Below are 20,776 nucleotides of genomic sequence, written 5' to 3'. Positions count from 1 at the left end.
CTTGACTATTAATCTTGCTATGTTTAAAGTAATGTCATCCCTGCAGCCCCAGATAAACAAGTTTTAGTTCTGCTGGATGAAAAAAATATGGAAATAAAATCAGATTGTTCAATGCTGACATATATCATTTTCATTTTACAATTTGAAGAGTGCGTGCATTTAATACTATGGCTTGTCTTCCCCTGCTCCTACAATTTTGAGCCACAATTTTGTACCCATAGACTAAAAATAATGTAACCAGGCTAGACGACCTTCCAAAGATATAGTAATGTTTGCCATTCATCCAATATGGGATGATCAATAAAGGTCCAAAAAGATGTTTAGATACACTTGATAGACTTTTTTTATCAGAAATAAATCCGGGCTCAAAGAGCTAATCTAACACTTGAAATACACTGAACATCCATGGAACTATTCTACAATGATTGCACAGAATGAACTTTTCAATATTTAATGGCCTTTGAAAGCATTTCAGCTGCTGGCAAGTTGCAAGTGCCAGTAATTTGACTTTAAAACTGTGATTCAGAAAAGGCATGTGCTTAACAGCACATTAAGAAGCCCCAGTGACTTTAGCTGGTGTATTGTATTTATTAATACTTACTCTACTTGCCTCTGTTATTAAAGTCCTTCCATTCACTGTGGAAGATACCACAAACCACATGCCCATTAACTGTGTATTATACTTTTCCATCATTATATGAAACAAAGATATTCAAAGAAACAAAAAGATTCAAAAATGACAGCACAGCTATAAAATTGTCTGGGTTGTTTCCAAAAGTGGCATGCATCCACTATCTGTGTACTGCTAATTTGCTATGGGTCATTCATATTATTTTTCCACTTCACTATAGAAATAATGTAGCCAATGTACTTAAAAACACAGAGAGCAAGAACAGACCACTGGATACCTACTGTGAACGGTCCTTCTCTGAGGAAAGGAGGACCTCTTGGTGGGTGATTTCCACCCTCCTATCAGGGAGGCAGGAACAAAATCTTTTCCACTTCCTGTCTCCTTGGTGGGAGTTACCCATTCCCTCAGTTCTGGTAACTCCAAAAGCAGTTAATAAACCTCTAAAACTATACAATAAACAACACAGTAAAAACATAACAATAGCTGCTTCTAATCAACACAGCTACCCACTTGAAGATAACAGTAAGGTGAGTAACAATAGGACAAGAAGCAGTCCTGTAGTGCAGAGGAGTGAAGAACTGAGAATGGTGATGACTTCGGGAAGGACAAGATGTCCTCCTTTCCTCAGAGGAGAAGGACCCTTCATGGTAAGTATCCAATGGTCTGTTCTCACTCTGAGGTGGAGAACATCTTGGTGGAACCTCCAAAAGCAGTGACCTCATTTTCTGGGTGGGTCACTGTCTTCCGGCTCAAGAATGTGCTGTAACACTCTTCTTCCAAGTACTGCATCAGCTGAGTCATAGATGTTCATTTTGTAGTGTCTTACAAATGTAAATATTGTTGACCATGTGGCTGCCTTACAGACCTCTTCAAATGTAGCATCTTTAGCAAATGACACATTGGTTGCAGCACTTTGAACTGAATGGGCAATAAATCCAACAGGTATGACTAACTTTTGAAGTTTATACACTTCAGTAAATACAGACCTTGAAAGTACTGTTGATGGCCAATTTTGAGATCCTCATTCCTTTATTTGGTGGAGAGATGGCAATGAACAAGGAATCAGTTTTTCTAAAATCCTGTGTTCTATGAATGAAGGCTTTAAGTGTACATCTGATATCCAAGTTATGCCACAGCTTCTCCTTTGGATTAGTAGGATTAGGGCAGAAGGAAGGAAGGCAAACCTCCTGTGACCTACAAAAACTGGAAGTTGCTGAAGTGGTCTTGTATGTGGTGAACCCCACTGGATGGTGCTAATGCTCGAAATTAGTAGACCCCCCATTTTTGCAAAAGTCATCAGAGATGAAGACCTGCTCTTGATAATTGTTTGTGACATCTCCTTCATTTTCTTAGCCTAAGTTTCAGTTAGAAAGAGGCGATTTATTTATTTATTTTACTTATTTGATTTATATCCCACCCTCCCCACCGAAGCAGGTTCAGGGCAGCTACTACTGGTTGTATCCAATGACACCCAATGCTCTATTCTCTGGGTAGAATGTAGGGAGCTTTTCTGAAGATTGATCAGGAATCCGTAATCCTGTAGGCACCAGATAGTTCATTCTGTGTCTTGGTGTGACTTGATCCTGGAGCTTGACCTGATCAACAAGTCGGCCAGATAAAGGTGGATGTGAATCCCTTGCTCCCTTAACTTTACAACTGGGTTGATCAAAATCTCCGTGAAGACCCTCAGTGTCGTGGAGGGTCCAAATGGAAGGGCCCTGAATTGTAGGTGAGACCCTCCAACACAGAATCGAAGAAACCTTTTGTGATCGGAAAAGATCAGAATGTGAAGGTACACTTCCATTAAATCTATTGATGTCAGGTACTCCTCCAGCTGCAATGGCTCTGTGATGGATCTCAAAGTTTCCATCCTGAAATGTCCCAGTTTGATGAACTTGTTGAGATATTTCAAGTCTAAGATCACCCTCCAATCTCGTACTTTTTTGGCACTGTGAAGAAAATTGAGTAAACCTTTTGTCCCTTTTCCAATAGGGGGACATATTCTATGGCCCGAATGGCGAAAACATGTTGAATAGCAGCCTGAGTCCTATGTAGTTTTTCTGGATTCCGATGTAGTGGGGAGAGCAGAAAATGTTCTGGTGGGAGTTTTATGAATTCTATGGAGTAGCCTCTGGTGACTATTTCCAGGGAATATCTGTCCATCATCGAGTTGATCCACTTGTCCCGAAAGTGTAGAAGGCATCCCCACAAACTCATAGTCATGCTTTGGCTAACTTATTGTCATGGGTTGGTTTGTCAGATCTAATTGTGAATTCTTTGTTGAAACAGCTGTGGAATGATCCTTTCCTGAAGGATCTAGAGGAGCTCCAAGTCATCCTTCTGTAATCCTTGTTGATCCTTAGAAGAACTCTTTAGGAATGAAAGGAATAATTCCCAAAAGGTCTCCTATCAGTGCAATTGAGTGTTCTGGGCATCGCCTTATTTTTGTCTCTGGTCTCAATTAAGGTTTTGTCCAGAGCAACTCCAACTGGTCTGTCTCCTTGAAATGGATACGCCATAACTATTGCTTTTGCATGGAGATCAGCTTGCCAGGCCTGAAGCCACAAGGTTCTTCTAGCAGCTGCTGCGAATGCCATAGCCCTAGATGAGAAGATTAAAGAGTCTAATGTAGCACTGGCCGTGAATGATGTGGCTTTGAAAACTCTGTTAGTTCCTTCCATCAGGCCTCTGTTGCTGGTTGGAATGAGTTGGAGAATTTTTCTGGTTCAGACAATAGCTGCTCTGGAGACTGTTAAGGCAGTTGCAGAAGCCTTGGTGGCCACTGTGATGGCTTCATTGGCCTAAGTGCAAAATCAGCTCTTTGTCCATGCTGTCTCTAATCGTGACCTCACCATCTTCAGATAGGAGCCCAGATGACTGTAGTTGTGCTACTGGAGCATCCATTAGAGGATAATGAAAAAACTGAAAGAAGGTAACACAAATAATTTCTTGATAAAACTAGAAAATTGCCTGTTGGTCATGATTTTCACCCATTCTGCCTTTAGCTGTTTCTCAAATAATTCTGGAAAGGGAAACACCTTCTCCGCCACACTAGATCTAGGGAAAAATTCTTTATTCCCCTTGGGCCTGCCCTTAGCCGCTGGAGTGGAAGTATCTGGTTCCTCCCCTAAGGGATTCTCTTGCAACTCTAATGCTGCCATTTCTTAGATAGACGGTAACGGTAGTCCTCTAATTTAAAAATCTTATGGACTGTCCTGGGATTTCTATCTACCCTTTCTTCCACTTCACTATCTGAAACTATATCTGAATCTCTCTCTCTTTTTTCTACTGCAATCTTCCTTCTTAGCTGCCCTAGCGGGCCAGCTAGGTCTCCCTCCAGTAAAAAGTGTTCCTTCCATATCCCTTAGTCTGAGAGGGAAAGGGCTAGAGGAGGAACTAGAGTGGGTTGTAGATCTATCGACTCCACCCTGGCAGAAATAGGCAATGTCCTCCCTCGTGGTTTGTCTGAGTAAATTTATACATTCAGGAGAAAACACTGAAGGTACTAATCCAAGGGTGGCCAAACTTTCTTAGTGTAACAGCCACACAGAATAAACATCAGATGTTTCAGAGCCGCAAGACATGAACAACTATTACACACACGTTTTTATGGGAAAATATGCAAATTTGCTTTTTTATTAGTATTAAATTACACTGAGTGAAAGAACCACATGCAGCTCCCGAGCTACAGTTTGGCCACCCCTGTACTAATCCCTGCACATTACTCACAAGTAGCCCCATTACACTGCTTACAGAAGTGGGTTCGGTTGCCGCCGCTGCATTATCTGCAGGACGTTTTGAATGACTTTCTCTGTGTCCTGGTATCTTTGTATGGCTTATAGATGTGGGGACAACCCACTCCGTAGCCTCCTCTGGGTTAGTTGGCAAGGTCTCCTCTAGTGACAGGTTCAGGTATGGCCTTCACCAATGCAGAGGGCAGGGAGGAATGGTGCCTCTTTTTGGTGCACTTTTTACTTTCACTTCACCTCGGGGATGGCTGACAAAGCAGCTCCCGATTGTTCTGCAGCAGCGTCTGCGGTAACTAAGCCAGGACCAGCAGTAAAGGGGGCTTCTCTCTCTCCTTCAGAGAGGAAGCCATCACCGCCCTCACGATCCAACATTTGGAGCAATAGAGGTTCAGCTGGGAAATTTGCTGCTGCGGTCGAAAGCTTTCCCTCCTATTACAAAAACTTTTCCTGCTGCCTCCTAGTGGAAGCACTCGAGACAGAGTAGAAAAAGTCAGAATGGATTGAGAAAAAAGGTGCTAAGACTTAGTGTTAGAAAAAAGTAAAGGAATGGAAACAGAATGAACAGATTAGGCACAGCCTATTCTACGCTGCTCTCCTTGTAGAGGCAGGAAAAGAGCTGAGACAATGGGTGACTCCCAACAAAGAGACACGAAGCGGAGAAGAATTTGTTCCTACCTCCCTGATAGGAGGGTGGGAATCACCCACCAAGAGGTCCTCTGCCTTGGAGGGAGAACTGAATGCTTTTACCTTTGATACACTCACCACCCCATTTAATACACAAAAAAAGCTACATACATTTAATTTCTATGGAGCAAATCAGAGGGGGGGGTAAACTCCACTGGGTCACATGTAAACGTGTCACAAGTTTCAGCTACTGTGATTTTTTCCCCCATCATGGGGATATACTTGTTTATTCTTGAAGGCTACTTCTTCCATATTACACAAATCTGACAGGACATCTTATGTTGAATACATTCAATCAACCTTCTTGAAAAGATTGCATCCCAACATGGAGCCCCTTTTCCTATTTTTTTTTTAATGTTATTTTTTTCTTGTGGAATAGATACTGAAATAATGCCAGCCACAACAATGACTGTTCACTTCCACTAAAAGCTTCCTTCCTTCCACAGATTAAATAGAAATTGTCAACCCAAAGCACCTGCCTCTACATGCTACACTGCATATGTTAATTCATTTAAAAGTATGAGTGCTTAAAAGGGTCTAATGACTAGCTGTGAGACAGAGCAAATAACCAGATACGTGGCCAAGCAAAGCTCTATCATAGCTTACCTGGTTAATTTCAAAGCACGGACAAGTAGCAGTCCCAGAAACACCAAGGCAAAAGTGACCAACAAAAGCAGCTTGGGATATAAGTCGTTTTCAGCTGTGTTCCAGAGAACCGTAGCGCTCCTCAAAAAGAAGATCAATAATAATAAGAAAAGCTGCATTTTAAAATAAGTGGGTTACCAGTATTAATGTGTACTTGCAGGAGCGTACTGGTTTTGCAGAGGTTAATATCTGCCCCATAATTGCTTTCTAGCAGTGGACAATGTAACATTTGCTAAAATAACACCCAAAACAAAATGATTAAGAGAAGTGTTGAAGAAAGTTGGCTGTTGCAGAACAAGTTTAAAATGGAACTTTTTGCTCCAGGTGTTGCTGCTGATTGCAACTAAATAAGAATCATAAAATCCACCAGAAAACTGCACAGGTAGCTCCAGAGCCCCACAGCAGCCAGACTGGTATAGTGGATATAGTGGCAGACTAGGACCCTAGGAGACCTGGGTTCCAAGCCCCACTGCTGCCATGGAAGTTCACTGGTTGATTTAGGGCCCATCACAATCTCTCAGCCTGGCCTACCTCACAGGGCTGCTGTTGTGGGAGAATGGAGGAGGGAACATGAGGTTCTAAAAGCTGCTTTGAGTTCACACTGGGGGGAAGTGGGATACAAATAAATATACACATTGATATAAATAAATGCCATGCAATACAACACTTTGCTTCTTTTTTATTTTTTTATTTATTTAGCCTTGAAACACAGCAGAGGACCTATGTGGCCACTGGAATATGGCAACATAGAGGCTAGCAAAGCAAGGTGCCAACTCCCATGACTCTGATGATGATGAGATTGGATTTATACCCCACCCTTCACTACCCAAGGGTGTCCAAGAGCGGCTTACAATCTCCTTTCCCTTCCCACAACAGACACCCTGTGGGGCTGAGAGAGCTCTTGACAGAAACTGCTCATTTTCAAGAACAGCTTTTACCAGAACTACGGCTTCCCCAAGGTCATCCAGCCAGGTGCAAGTGGAGGAGTGGGGAATCAAACCCGGTTCTCCCAGATTAGAGTCCGCGCACTTAACCACTACACCAAACTGGCTCTCTGCATGTCTTCTGAAATTAGAAGAACGTCTCAGTATTTTTTTAAAGAACATCTCAAATATGAGAGTGTACATGTACAATTCAATGACTTAAGAAGCATAAAATCATTAAAAAGAGCCCTGCTGGATCAGACCAGTGGTCCATTAAATCCAGTATCCTCTTTCACACAATAGTCTACTAGTTACCGGGAAGGGCCAATGAAAAGGACACAAAGGTCATGGCCTTCTTTGATGTTGTCTCCTAGCTCTGGTATTCAGAGAACTGCTGCCTCTGGATGTGGAAGTTCCTTTTTTAGTCATTATGGCTAGTACCCACTGATGGACCCACCATCCATGAAGATGTCAGATCACCTTTTAAAGCTGTCTATGCCATCACTAAGTTCCATTAGCAGTGGAATTCCATAATTTAATTACTTCAGTTTGTCCATCTTGGATCTATTGCCTACCCATTTCACTGCCCCCCAGGCCTGGGGCCAGGATTTTGTGGCTTGTTGGGCAATTTTTTTCTGGTGAGGCTAAAATGCTCAGTGCAGAAAGAAAAGCCATTTAGCAAATAGTAAGCTGTTACCAGGATAGATCTCTAAACTGCAAGCTGTTGACCATTTTAGATGACAGTTCTCAGCTGCTGCAAGTTAATCACTTTTGCCAGTCTAAGCAACAATTCTAATAACAAGCCGGCAGGTGGGGGTGATGACTTCTATAGTCAAGAAAGCTAACACTTCGGCAAAAAAAACTCTCGACACAGGGTTAGAAGGGATCCTAGAGGTCACCTACTCCAACCCCCTTGCTCAGTGCAGGAATTAGTCAACTACAGCACCCCACTCTGCTTAAAGGAGCGCATGCCTTTAAAAAAATGTTTTAAAACTACTGAAAAAGCTTTCACAGGAGAAATTCTTGTCGGGCTGCGCCTTTAAGAAAGAGGGCAGAGCCCCCAAAAGCCCCACCATAGCTGTGGGCATGCTGCGCCCCCCACCCCATCCAAGATCAAGTATTATGGGAGATAAAGAAATTTTATCTGTGCCTGTGTCTATTTAGCACTGACTCTGTAGAGCTGTCATTCATAATACAGACTATTCCCTGGCTCTCATTCTTCTTCCACTGCATGTTTCCACTTACGTCCCTACAGTGCAAATCATATTTACCTCAAAAAAAACCACCCCAAGTTGCTTTACAACACAGGGTCATTCATCCAACATCCAGAAAATGTACATTTCTGAGAGAGGTACTTGAAAACATGAAGCATTTCAATGGGCCTAAATTTCCAGCTTTACACTGGAACTGTGGGACTCGCTATTAACCAAGCATGTTACGCAAGAAATGTCCCACTCTGTTACAGATAATCTCTTTGAATTAGTCAGACTGTTTTAAAACATGTTCCAACAAAAATATTACATTTACTGCCTTTTGCTTTGCTTAATCACTGCAGATCTGAAAAAGCGGCTGCAATTTCTTAGTTTAAAGTCATTCTCAGGTAAATGAAAATGATTCGGCATGCAGACAGCAAGCTATATTTTTACTGCAGCATTCAAAACTTGCTTCCCTACAGCTTTCTGTTTCCAGGGCACTAATGATACTCATGGTTGCCCACCCACATTGCACTGCAATAGCATACTCTAAATAACTTATCATGCGTATTATCACAATTCCTTAGAAATATCAGGACATTTTTCTTTCCTATACTGTAATGATTAAGACAGCTTTAAAACACATAAACCACAGACTACAATGTATTACCTTAAACACCAAGTATTTTTTAAAAACACAGGTTTCCTCATAACACAGAATATAAGAAGTCAAAACCTTACCCATGAGTCAGGTGCACAAGATGTGCTGTGAAAAAGATGAGTGGGGGGCAATCAGCTTAAACATTATTTTACCATTTGCATTCCAACAGATTTGGGTTACACTCAAGAAAGGCAAAGGGTATTAGAATATGGTGACTACTGCCATCCTATTTATCCCACAGGGTTTGTTCCCAAACCAGGAAGGTGTTAACAATTTTTCCAATGAAATTAAAACTGTCTCTGAAAAACAGAGAAAGAGAACTTAAAATGAAAAGCTCACAAGAGATAATGTTGTCTTCCTAGTTTCCTGTGCTATTTTTAGCCTTAGCCCTGTCCTGTGGATGATCAACTCAAAAGCATTTTCTAGTGCACAGGAAATGCAATGATGACCAGAATCCGTAACGAAACCTGCTGACAAAGATTTAGATAACCACTGGATCATTGCATATGATGATGAAACATTCTTAAAATGCTTACTTCTAGGAGCTATTAAGCTTCTGTTTCACTAACCTTACTGGTGAAAAAAATGAACATGAGTCAATTAGTTTCTAAACAGCACTTCATTAAGGGCAGGTGCTATGTTCCATTTTTTTCTTATCAGCACTTCCTCGTGTAAATAGTTTTGCATGTAACTTTCAGTTTCTTCATAACTACCATGTAAAAAGTGCAGTTTTCTAGCTACCAGAGCGTGTGAAAGGACTGCAGGAAATACACCCATGGCTACAGAACTAGTACCATTCAAGTGCCTGCAGATAAAACAAAGCAATATGGTTGCCATCCAGCTCCAGTCTTCCATGGAGACAACAAGTTTTGGAGCATGGGGACACTGGTTTTATATAACTAAGAGCCCCACCCTAATCCCTTAAAATGGTTTAGCATGACAACCAAGCCATCCACTGGCACCGTCATGAGATACACCAGCAGCAAGCCTGACCAACACTGCCCCAGTATAACCACTGAACTAAGCAGAATTGGGTGGCATCAGAAGCATGTCATGGGCAACAAGATCTAATTGCCACCCTAAGGCTCTCCACCCCTGTGCACTGCCACTGGCGCAATTTTATGCCACCATAAACTCTGGCATTAATGTCCTATAGAGGGTGGCAAGTTTTTCACATACCACAGTAACATGTTTTACATGAGGTTGCCTTTAATATTTGGAAGCTTCAGCTGTTTCACAATATGGTGGCTACAATGCTGACAGGTACAAGTTATCCTGATGGTTTTAAATAGACCTTCAGTAGCTACCAGCCTTCTTCCAACAATATTAATGATACCACCCTAAGGAGAGTCACAATCCTCTAAATCCACTAAAGTCAATGGACTACCAAGGCTATAACTCTGTACCGGACTGCACTGCAAAAATGCTTATTATTATCTATGAAGACCTGCATGACCTGGGAAAGGGTACCTGAAGGAGAGTCCCCCCCCCCATGAGCCTGCCTACCAATTGAGATTACCATCAGAGGACCTGCTCTCTGTGAGTATCCAAGACCAACAGAATTCCCTCCCACTTTGTTTCAAAATGTACAGATCTTTAAGTGCCAGACAAAGACCTCTTTATTCTCTCAAGCTTTTAATTAGTCCCCTTCTGGTTTAATCTGAGCTTGTTGTTTTATTCCCCTATATTATCTGAGCTGGTATGACTGGGGCTAGCACTCAGAGTATTTACGCTGTATTGAGTATTACAAAATTCTACGTAATTATGACTTGGAAGGCCTAGTAAACGGCAATTCCCATGTATCTTTACAACAGGCAGTACCTAAAGGAAAGGCTTTCAAGTCTAATGAAAGCCTACAAAGTGAACAAGTGGATAGCCAGCTATGATGGACCCCTGTCGTTTCCCAACTCCCAAGCAAATTTTTCCCACCAAAGCTTAGTTCCCTTCTGTATCTGAGCTGCCCCTCAGTAGCATATATTCCTACTTTGTCTTAAAATACTTGATTGTCCCACCCTTCGACAGAGATATATTTTGGCTGTGGACCCAGCCCAGGAACTTGAGAGAAAAACAGGCAGGGATTGGGAATATATAGAATCAAAGAATCATAGAAGAAACCATACAGACCATCTAGTCCAACCACCTGCCCAATGCAGGATGAGCCTAAAGCATCTCTGACAAATATTCGTCCAGCCTCTTGTTGAAAGTTGTCAGTGAAGGGGAGCTAACCATCTCCCTAGGCAGCTGATTCCAAGACAAGGTTTAGAAATACTGAGGTAAAAGTTATATTTCATACAGGAATGAATTCTTAAGACAAACATTAGTGTGTTGTAGCTTATTTTCAGAGATTTCTATATCTTTTTAGGGAGAGGTATTTTCTTAGTATATTTCAACAGTTTCAATATAAGTTTCAATATAACTTTCAATGTAACTTCACAGAGTTTCCTGGAGATTTGTTCTTTCTTAGAGTATCTAACTTTCTCCCCTTTGAAATCAGTTTTCCATTAACTCCTGAGGTATCTAAAACTTATTCCCTTAACCACATACCAGGGTTCTCCTCAGAGCTCAATCCCTTTTCAACTAGCAGGAATAATTCTTCTTTTCCTAAGAAACAATAAGCCTTTTTCTATTTGGCTTGAATGGGAGTCACCCTTGCCAAATCTCTCTTCCAGTATCAACTCAGAGCTCAATCCCTTTTCAACTGGCAGGAATAATTCTTCTTTTCCTAAGAAACAATAAGCCTTTTTCTATTTGGCTTGAATGGGAGTCACCCTTGCCAAATCTCTCTTCCAGCAGCTTTCTGGATGTAGAATCACAATTCTCCCTCAGAGTAGTTTTTTATTCAGTTAGGGCAAAGGAGTCTCTTCTCTCAGAAGAAGAACCTGTCTGACCAATCCAGCCGTCTCTTTCTCTATCAGAAACCAACTCTCTGGTTTGATGACTCCAGACAAAAAGCCCCTTTCCCGCCAGTACACAGCTGATCATATACTTTATCTCAGCTGATGCTGACCAATCAGAGCATGTAGAGCAGCCAATCAAATAAGCTCTCCACTTCAGGGAAGATTAACTCCTTACCTCCCAGGGTCTCTGAACTAGCAGCATTTTAAAACCTGCTTTCATGTGCAATCCATCACACCAGTTGTTTGCCCAGACAGCCTGCCTCTATTTCTTTCACATACATGCTTGCAGAACAAATTTTGAATCCAGTGGCACCTTTAAGACCAATAAAGGAAAGGGAGGTTTCATGGGGTGAGTGAGAAGTCTCTAACCTAGGCCATGTCACGCTCCAATGACATCATCAGTTGCTCAAAATGAGCCCGTTCTGGCCCAGTTCAAATCTATCTGAAACGCAACTGTCTTAAGAGAGATCATTCCAATATCAAGATAAGAGGAATCTCATTCATCAGCACACACCACCCCAGAGTGGTCTATACCCCAGTTGATAGAGGATGACTAAATGGAACCTCCATGTATACCCCTGAATATCAGCTGCCAGAAGAAAGTTAGGGCCAACAGCAGCAGCAGGTATCTTTGGCCTTTTTGTCCCTGTTTATGGACTGCTTTGTGAAACATGCTGAACTTATGTATCATTGGTCTGATCCAGCAGGACAATTCTTCTGTTTAGCTTGAAAAACTGTGCCCCTGACTAAAGCATACTGATATACTCTGAAATAACATGTTGTTATGGTTCAAAAAATTAAGAATACCTAAAAAGATAAAAATAAAAACTCAACCCTTAAAGAAGAAAGAGATTTTGTTGTAGCTTGAATGCATTCTAAGCTGACAGGCATTTAATTAAGTTTTTCCAATTCATTTGACACTTCTCTGTGCTTTAAATGTACAGTTTTACCAGATTTGCATTATCCCTCAGTAATAACCGTATCATATGCAAACCCTTCTTTTCTCTGCCCTGGGGCATATGGGGAATAAAAACAACCAAATATAACCTTGGAAAGGTAACTCTCTCATTGCCCAAAAGCAATGTTTGTTTATGTATACCATTAACAGTCTGTTCCAAGTTCTTCAGGTGACTGCTAAATTTGCTTGAAAAAGAATACCAGAATTCAATTGTGAAACACTTCGTATTCTCCACCACTTTCTGTCCAATGTAAAATATCCACCTACAATTGCATAAAGAAATCTACCCTGACCAGGACAGTCTTAATGCATGACCTTGTAAAACTGCCTGCATATCAGTTATGTAATACATAAACTGCAGGCTTTAAGTTCTTGACTTCTTTTCTGTGGACAAAATTTTGTAATTTGCATTAAATTGGACTTGAGTATGTAACAGAATGAGAACATCAGCTTTAAAGTGCTTGTTTCTGGATTTTTAATCCACATAGCTATACGGTTCTAAACACCTGCATTAGGACAAAAAAAGGAAAGAACATTTAAATGTACTAAGTTCTTACAATTGGAAACAGTTAAACCTCCTCTAAGAAAAACCACTTTGTAAGGTAGCCCAATTAAACCTGAGATGTGCTTCAGGAAAAAAAAACCTGTACCATTGGTACTAAGGAAATAAAAGCTTCAAACATTATACTTTTGGAGTCCTACTTAACAAGCTATCCCTCTGCTTTATTTCACCTAATTTGCAAGAGTCAGCATTAAAGTCCTTGTTGCACAATGCTGGATAAAAATATGTTTCAAGGTTCTAGACCAAGCATTTATGTAAGAATATAAGAGAAGACATGCTGAATCAAGCTAAAGGTCCATCTAGTCTAGAATCCTTGTTTCACACAGTAGGCCAACCAGATGACCCCAGAAGGCCTACCAGCATGTCAAACAGGCTAGAGGTATTTAAACTCTATTACTTTAAGACTTTCCAAAATCTGCTCAATTCCTTCAATTTGCTTGATGTGTGGCTACGATACTTCCTAAATGGTGATGGTGGTGGGCATGGAAAGTGTCATCAAGTTGCAGCCAACTTACGGTGACCCAATATGGATTTTCAAGGCAAGAGACATTCAGAGGTGGTTTGCCACTGCCTGCCTCTGCCTTGGTGGTCCCCCACCAAACACTAACCAGGCCCGCCCTGGTTTGACCAATGATGAAATTGGGCTAGCTTGGGCCATCCAGGTGAGGGTACTTTCCTAAATATCTATACTTCAATCTAGCCAACCTCTAAGTCATAATCATAGCTCTGCAGCAAGAATATTGATGAATTCTGGCTACAGACGCTAAAAGAGAGATATAGGTCTCCTTTCAGAAGCACCATGCTTGAAGGGGGAAAAGTAAGCTGCCCAGTTGTGGGGGGGGGGATATTTTTGCAGCCTGAGTCTATAAAAATGCATGTCCTCTAGGTTCAGTTATGTCAAGTAAATGAAAAACATCTGTACCTCAGATTGCTTTTTCCCTTTACTTCTCAGAAAACACAATAATTAGTAATATAAAAAAATGCTTGGATTAGATTTGTTATTAATTTGGTTGCTTCAAAAGATAGTTTAATATTTGGAAACTATCATATCTTTGGGAAATCATCTCCTTTAGATGTCCATTCTCGTCTATTACTGGCTATTATTAAAGCAAAGGAGATTTTGAATCCATTTGAGACATTAATCTAATTTATACTCCATAAAAATTAAATTTAAGATAGTGTGGTATAAGGGTTAGAGCATCAGAGCAGGACCAAAAAACCCTGCTTTGTCAGGAAGTTAACTGGGAAACATTAAGCCAGTCACACTTTCTTAGCCTAATTTACCTCAAAGAGTAGTTGTAGGGGGGGGGGGGTAGGATTATGTTGCTTTAAATTCCATGAAGGAAAGGCAGGATAAAACATAATACATAAAATAATTTGGTCACGGGTTAAAAGTATATTGAGCTGGGTCCCTTGGATTTCCATGTTCTATTCATATCAGTTTTTTTAATTACATTTTACACTAGTGTCAAGACAGATACTTCCACTGGAAAAGAAAACAGACTATAGTAGATGCAAGAGAGCCCGGTGCAGGAATTAAAAATTATGACCACCATGCAAGCACAAAGGGGAATAGGATTGAACCACTCCTCTAATGTATGTTTTATTCTGCTAATCCATGACCATAATAAATTATTGATCGATTGTCTGGAATGGGATTGCTCCCACTGCCCTCACCACCACATCTACATGCTCTGCCAAATGTTTGCAACAAACTGTACAGATGGAGGCTCTTCTACAAGACCAGGAAAACTGGGGGTGGGGGGCAAATGCTATATTAGGATCGCTGCAGACATCCAGCTGAATGCACAGATTTGATTTGCTTGATAAGTTATGTAAACCAAAAGACATGACACTAAGCAGCAAAGTAATATAAGGAATCAACAGACCTTTAGTACTGAAGTGACACTGGTGTAATCAACATATGACCCCATAATGCCAAACACAACCCAGGTATTATGTGGGCCCAAAAAGTCATTTGGTATTTCTGCCTACTTAAGACAGTAGTAAAGGGATAGGTAGTCAAGTATCCAGCAGACTACTATGCATGGTTGTGAGGCCATGTTTGACTTCATGGGTCAAGTTAGACAGGAAACAAAAAAAATACCTCTCTGTTCTCTTTTTGCAGTACATATTGCCTATAACCTAAGATGATGATGAATACAACTTATTTCTGACAACAGCAGGGTAAAGCAGGGAAGTTGTCACACTTCCTGAAACACCAAATACAAGAAAATGTTTTCTTTAAATCACCTGGTAGCTCTTTCATAGTGCTGGTAGAGCTCTGTCATTATTAATGACCTCTTACTGAATGCACAAGCTTTAAAATATTAATATCTGCACATTATGTAAAATACAAATAGAACCGCAGCTTTTTAAACAGAGACCAGCAGCATGGTACATTTAGCAGCAACTTAAAAAAAAAAAGTACCATCTAAACAATTCAAAAAATTATTCTGGGATGATGGATAAGGACGGGTGAAAAGCAAGATTAATATTTAATTTTAAAATGTGAATATCAGCTTTAATTAACTTTTAATAGCAATAATTCAAAATAACTAAAGAGAAAAGAGAATGTTATACTGGCAAATGAAAAAGGAGTTACTGTCACAAAAGTGAGGGGAATCGAATCATAATAAACCACTCTGGAGCTTGGATCCCATCGAAAAGATCCACTCATACATATGGGGACAATTTTCTCCCCATTCTGCCCTTCCACTGTCCCTCAGAAGCAGCATTTCAGGAGGCAATTCAGGATACAATAGAAGGGGGAAGGCAGGGAAGTCTGACTTCTTTGTATGGAAATTACAGGTTACAAGCAAGGAACCCCCGAGGACTTGCGAGGGGCATCTCATTTACTCCTCCCCACTTTTTCCTCTTTCCTTCCCTTCCCTGAAAGCCCCCACAACCTCTCCTCTTCTCCTACTTCAACTTCTCCCCTTACCCCATCTTCAGCTTCCCCTCCTTCCCTTCCCCCAGCGGCCCCTGTATGGGTGCTTAGATGTACTCATTTTTGCAAGTGGACAAATTCCCACCAATTAACATATGAGAGTACCTGTGGCATAGCACAGTGAAAAGAATGGGTGGGTAAAGTGGAGAGGCAGTCTCATATAGTGTCCGCCGTCTCAACCAAAGGCCTGGCGGAACAGCTCTGTTTTGTGGGCCCTGCAGAATAGCTGTAGAAGGCTGTTCCACCAGGCTGGAGCCAGAGCTGAAAAGGCTCTGGTCGAGACTAAGCAAACATCCTTTGGGCCAGGGATCACCAGTAAATGTTGATCTGAGGAACACAAAGCTCTTCAGGGGACATAGCGGGAGAGACGGTCCTGCAGATATAATGGTCCCAGACCACTTAGGGCTCTAAAGGTCCGTACCAAAACCTTGAACTTGATTCAGTACTCCACTGGAAGCCAATGCAGCTGATGGAGCACAAACTGCATATGTGCTTGTCCTGAAGTCCCAGTAAGGACATGCGCAGCTGCATTTTGAACCAGCTGGAGTTTCCAGATCAGTCTCAAGGGTAGCCCTGCATAGAGCAAGTTACAGTAATCCAGCCTGTAGGTGACCAAAGCATGGATCACTGTAGCTAAGTCACAGCAGGAGAGAGAGGGGACCAATTGCCTGACCAGCTGGAGATGGTAAAAGGCCAACCTGGTGACGGTCGTGACCTGGCCCTTCACTGAAAGTGAGGCATCCAGAGCCACATCCAGACTCCTCACCATTGACACTTGTGCTAACAGCACCCCATCAAGTTTGGGGAGCCAGATCCCCAGTTCAATTCCCCCGTGGCTCAGGCACAGGACCTCCAACTTAGATGGATTTAATTTCTGTTGGCTCTGCTTCAACCAATCAGCCACAGCTTGCAGTGCCCTAGCCAGAACCTCTGGGGCAGTATCTGGGCTGCCATCCATTAACCGATATAGCCGAGTGTCATAGTGGTAGTCCAATCTCCTGGCCATTTGTGACCTATGTACTTTTTATTTTTAAAGACTGTTACATGTACCAACGAAAGCCTCTGAACTTAACAGTAGTTTCTTGCTACATATGTGTGCACTACAACACTGCACTCATTCACATAATAGCCGACACAGCTCAGCTAGAACTTTCTTGTTCAGCTTTGTGTCCCTCCTTTATGACAACAAAACAAGTGGGTAAAATTCTAAGCAAGCTGGCAATCCTACATTTTTAGTTGTCTGGCAAGTGCCTGTGTGCATTTCCTTCACGATTCTATCCTGAATCTTACTTCCCTATCATGGGTGCCTATCATGGGCACCCACTGCCTGAGGAAGCTAGGTCATATAGCTTAATTGGGAAGAAAGCAGCAAGGGGTTTTCTGAAAAATACAGTTGCAGGGTCTGTAATGGACATCTGGGACCCTTTATTCCTTCAGAACTGGGAAGCAAGAGCCATCACTCTTACCATTGTTATGAGAGGACAGCATAAAGCAGTATAAAAGCCTGCCACTTACCCACAGGCATTATTGTCTATATGGAATATCTGACAATGTTTGGCCATGGCTAAATGGGTGAATAGTTGCCTGGTCAGCTGACAGTTTGATTCATTAGCACATTCCAGCTGTACCTATACAGCTTGGTGTACAGAGAAGTTGTATCAGGCTGAGTGTTCAACAAAGTCTTAGTAAATAGTGGCCTCCCAATAACTCCCTTTTGAAAAAGTCTTATACTCTCAGATTTATATTAACAGAAAAGGAAAAATAAAGCAATTGGCATACCAGAGTCATCATCTTAGTACATGCAGGTTTACAACAAGGTGGTGGGCCTCGTGATAAAAGACCCCGCACTCACTGAAAATATATACTATTGGCTAAGACAGAATTTACAGGACTAAGGTAGTAAACAAAAAAAAAAATTCCCAAGACAATATTACCCAAATGCAGCTTCGTTTTGCTATATAAAAGAAGTTCACAATGAGTTTAAAAGATCCCCTACACTAAATGGAAAGCAACTGGCCAAATCACATGAGCCAATGGGAATTCAGTATCCAGTGGTTTCTGAAATTTTAATCACTGGATGTGTGAAACAAAGTTTGAGTCCAGTGGCATCTTTAAGACCAACAAAGTTTTATTCAAGGCACAAGTTTTCATGTGCAAGATATCTTGAAGAAAACTTTGTTGGTCTTAAGGATGCCACTGGACTCAAATTTTGTTCTGCTGCTTCAGACCAACACGGCTACCCACCTGAATCCATCAGGTGTACGGACAACCCAGATTAGCACAGTGGTCTTGATCAAAAATCAGCACACCCCCCCCATGCCCCCATGTCGCTAAAAAGCACAGGTTGCTCCAGGCAGGGAACTTCCCACTCCTTGTCTAGTTTGGCCTTAAGGACATAAATTAGATATTATTCCAGTAAGCTGGAAAAGATAAAGGCATTTGTGGGGAAGTACTGGTGGACAGGTAGGATGTTGATCCCTCCCAGACCTGCCAACTCTCCCTTGTGAATTTCCCACCACATTAGGACTACAAGGAAAACATATGGATGGTAACTCCATGTTTCCCTCGTTCAGTCTAGAATCCACCTTTAATATACAGTATTAATACACACTGTATATTTCAGCACAAAGGCAGCCCATAAAGATGGAAATGTTTCTAGCTTCTATTACTCAAGTTTTAAAAATGATCCCTTGGGATAGACAAAGATGAAGGTTATTCTCTAAGGTGCTACTAGACTCTTACCCTTTTCTACTGCCCTTGAGAAAAACATTCTAAACACTATGCACTAGAAAAATAATTTTAAAAATCACTTCTCTATCCATATCTAATAGTTTCCCAACAGGTTTCAAATTTATATTTTAGAGTACAGCAAATTATTGTAACTGATGTATAATTTCTGAAAATCAAACAGAAAAGGAATTTCAAAGGAGGGGAAAAGAAGCAGGTGGATGAAGCACAGATTTTATGGCACAGCAGCACCTAAACAACATTATGTCAAACTCTAGAGTACATTTTAAGCAATCATCTCGATATATTCATTCAGGCATAATAATGCTTTTAGGAAGCCAGTCTTAATTCTTAAGGTATAAAAATTAGGACAGCCAGGCAATTGTGTTTTGAGTTTTTTAATGCAAATAAAGCACATAAAATAAATGTCTTCACCTCAAAACAATGCTATGCCTATGTGTTATAGATCAGGTAGCTAGATTAGCAAAAAAACAAGATTGTTGAGCCTTTCAACTGCAAGGAGGGTTTGACAAGCTCAGACCTTATATTCATTTCTTAGCCATGTCAGGACAGAATGCTGCCTTACCGTTCTTGAGGGACTGATATTTCTTAGCCATGTCAGGACAGAATGCTGAATAGATGCTTAAACATGAATAGAGTAATAGTTTGTGCTCACAAAATGTATTGTACTCAGTTTTCTCGCCACTGCACAAGAACCTTACATTTGAAAATGGAAGTAAAGTCACTAAATGCAATTCCTAATGGTAAATGGAGTTGCCAGCTTGTTCAGGCAGTTCATCATACCTTGAAATAGTGAAGCTGGTGGCCCTGTTATGATAAAGAAGAAAAAAACAGGCCACCTACCTACAAAGTACAGACCCTCACATAGTTAGCGGATTCCCCAGGTATGCATGATTAATGATTTTGCAGGTATGCATAATTCCATGATTAACACATGGAATTCACTGCCACAGGAGGTGGTGGCAGCTACAAGCATGGACGGCTTCAAGAGAGAATTAGATAAACATATGAAGCAGAGGTCCATCAGTGGCTATTAGCCACAAGGTATAGACAGGAACTCTCAGTCTGGGGCAAGTGATGCTCTGTATTCTTGGTGCTGGGGGGGGCAACAGTGGGAGGGCTTCTAGTGTCCTGGCCCCACTGCTGGACCCCCTGATGGCACCTGGTATTTTTGGCCACTGTGTGACAGAGTATTGGACTGGATGGGCCATTGGCCTGATCCAACATTGGCTTCTCTTATGTTCTTAAGATGACCTCATAAATTAATCAAGAGGGAAAAATAAACGTCAAAAAATAATCTAAGGACTAAATATGTTCCAGGAGCCAGAGGATATTGAGAGCAAGTGAGAGTCACTAAAGATAGTCAAGTGGCCTACTTAAGCTCCACGGAGCTTATAGAATCCTGGAGAGGGAGACTTTTGGAGAGGAGGGGAGTCTGTTGCCCTTAATACTAACATATAAAAGAACCCAACTAAAATAACATATCTAGCACATGAAGAGTCTCCAGTCTGTAAAGACTGCCAAAGCAGTGGTCAAGAGCTTGAGCTGAATGAGCCTTAGGCTAGAAATAAAGTGAAAAAGCCCACATGCACAACAGATTTTTCTAGGAGCTTATCACAGATCAATACAAGCAAGACTCCAAAAAGTATGGCGGTAGATACTATGATTCAGGGGAGGGGGGCCTACAGCGAATGCAGCTTTCTTGTGGCTTTAAGACTTGGAGCTGTCAGTGAAAAAGATCAGGATAATGGTTGAGGAGCATATTATGTTCATAATACTGTTTCAGAAAATCACTCCAGAGACCTCACAGCTCACTGAAGCTAGGCAGATAGGCAGCAAGCCTCAAGAGGCCACCTGGTCCAAGAGGGAAGAGGTGACCTTATTTGACAAAATATTCTTCAGCAATAAATCTTTCCTGAAACAGCTGGAACGTCCCACAATAAATCCCTCTTTATTTGGGTCAGCCATCCTCTGAAACCTACAATGTCCACTGAAATCAGACAAGACCAAAAACTGATACAGGATGCTTTATCAAATTCTCAGTGAGGTCTTTTCAATCTACACTCTACACGCAGGGGTGTCGAACTCATTTGTTACAAGGGCCAGATCTGACATAAACACCTCTTTGTCGGGCCGGACCATGTGTGCCATAAAACGTAATGCCAGGTACTATAG

This window comes from Gekko japonicus, unplaced genomic scaffold (assembly GCF_001447785.1).
Source record: "Gekko japonicus isolate JY-2015 unplaced genomic scaffold, Gekko_japonicus_V1.1 scaffold715, whole genome shotgun sequence".
NCBI lineage: Eukaryota > Metazoa > Chordata > Lepidosauria > Squamata > Gekkonidae > Gekko > Gekko japonicus.
This window is presented reverse-complemented; position numbering follows the sequence as displayed.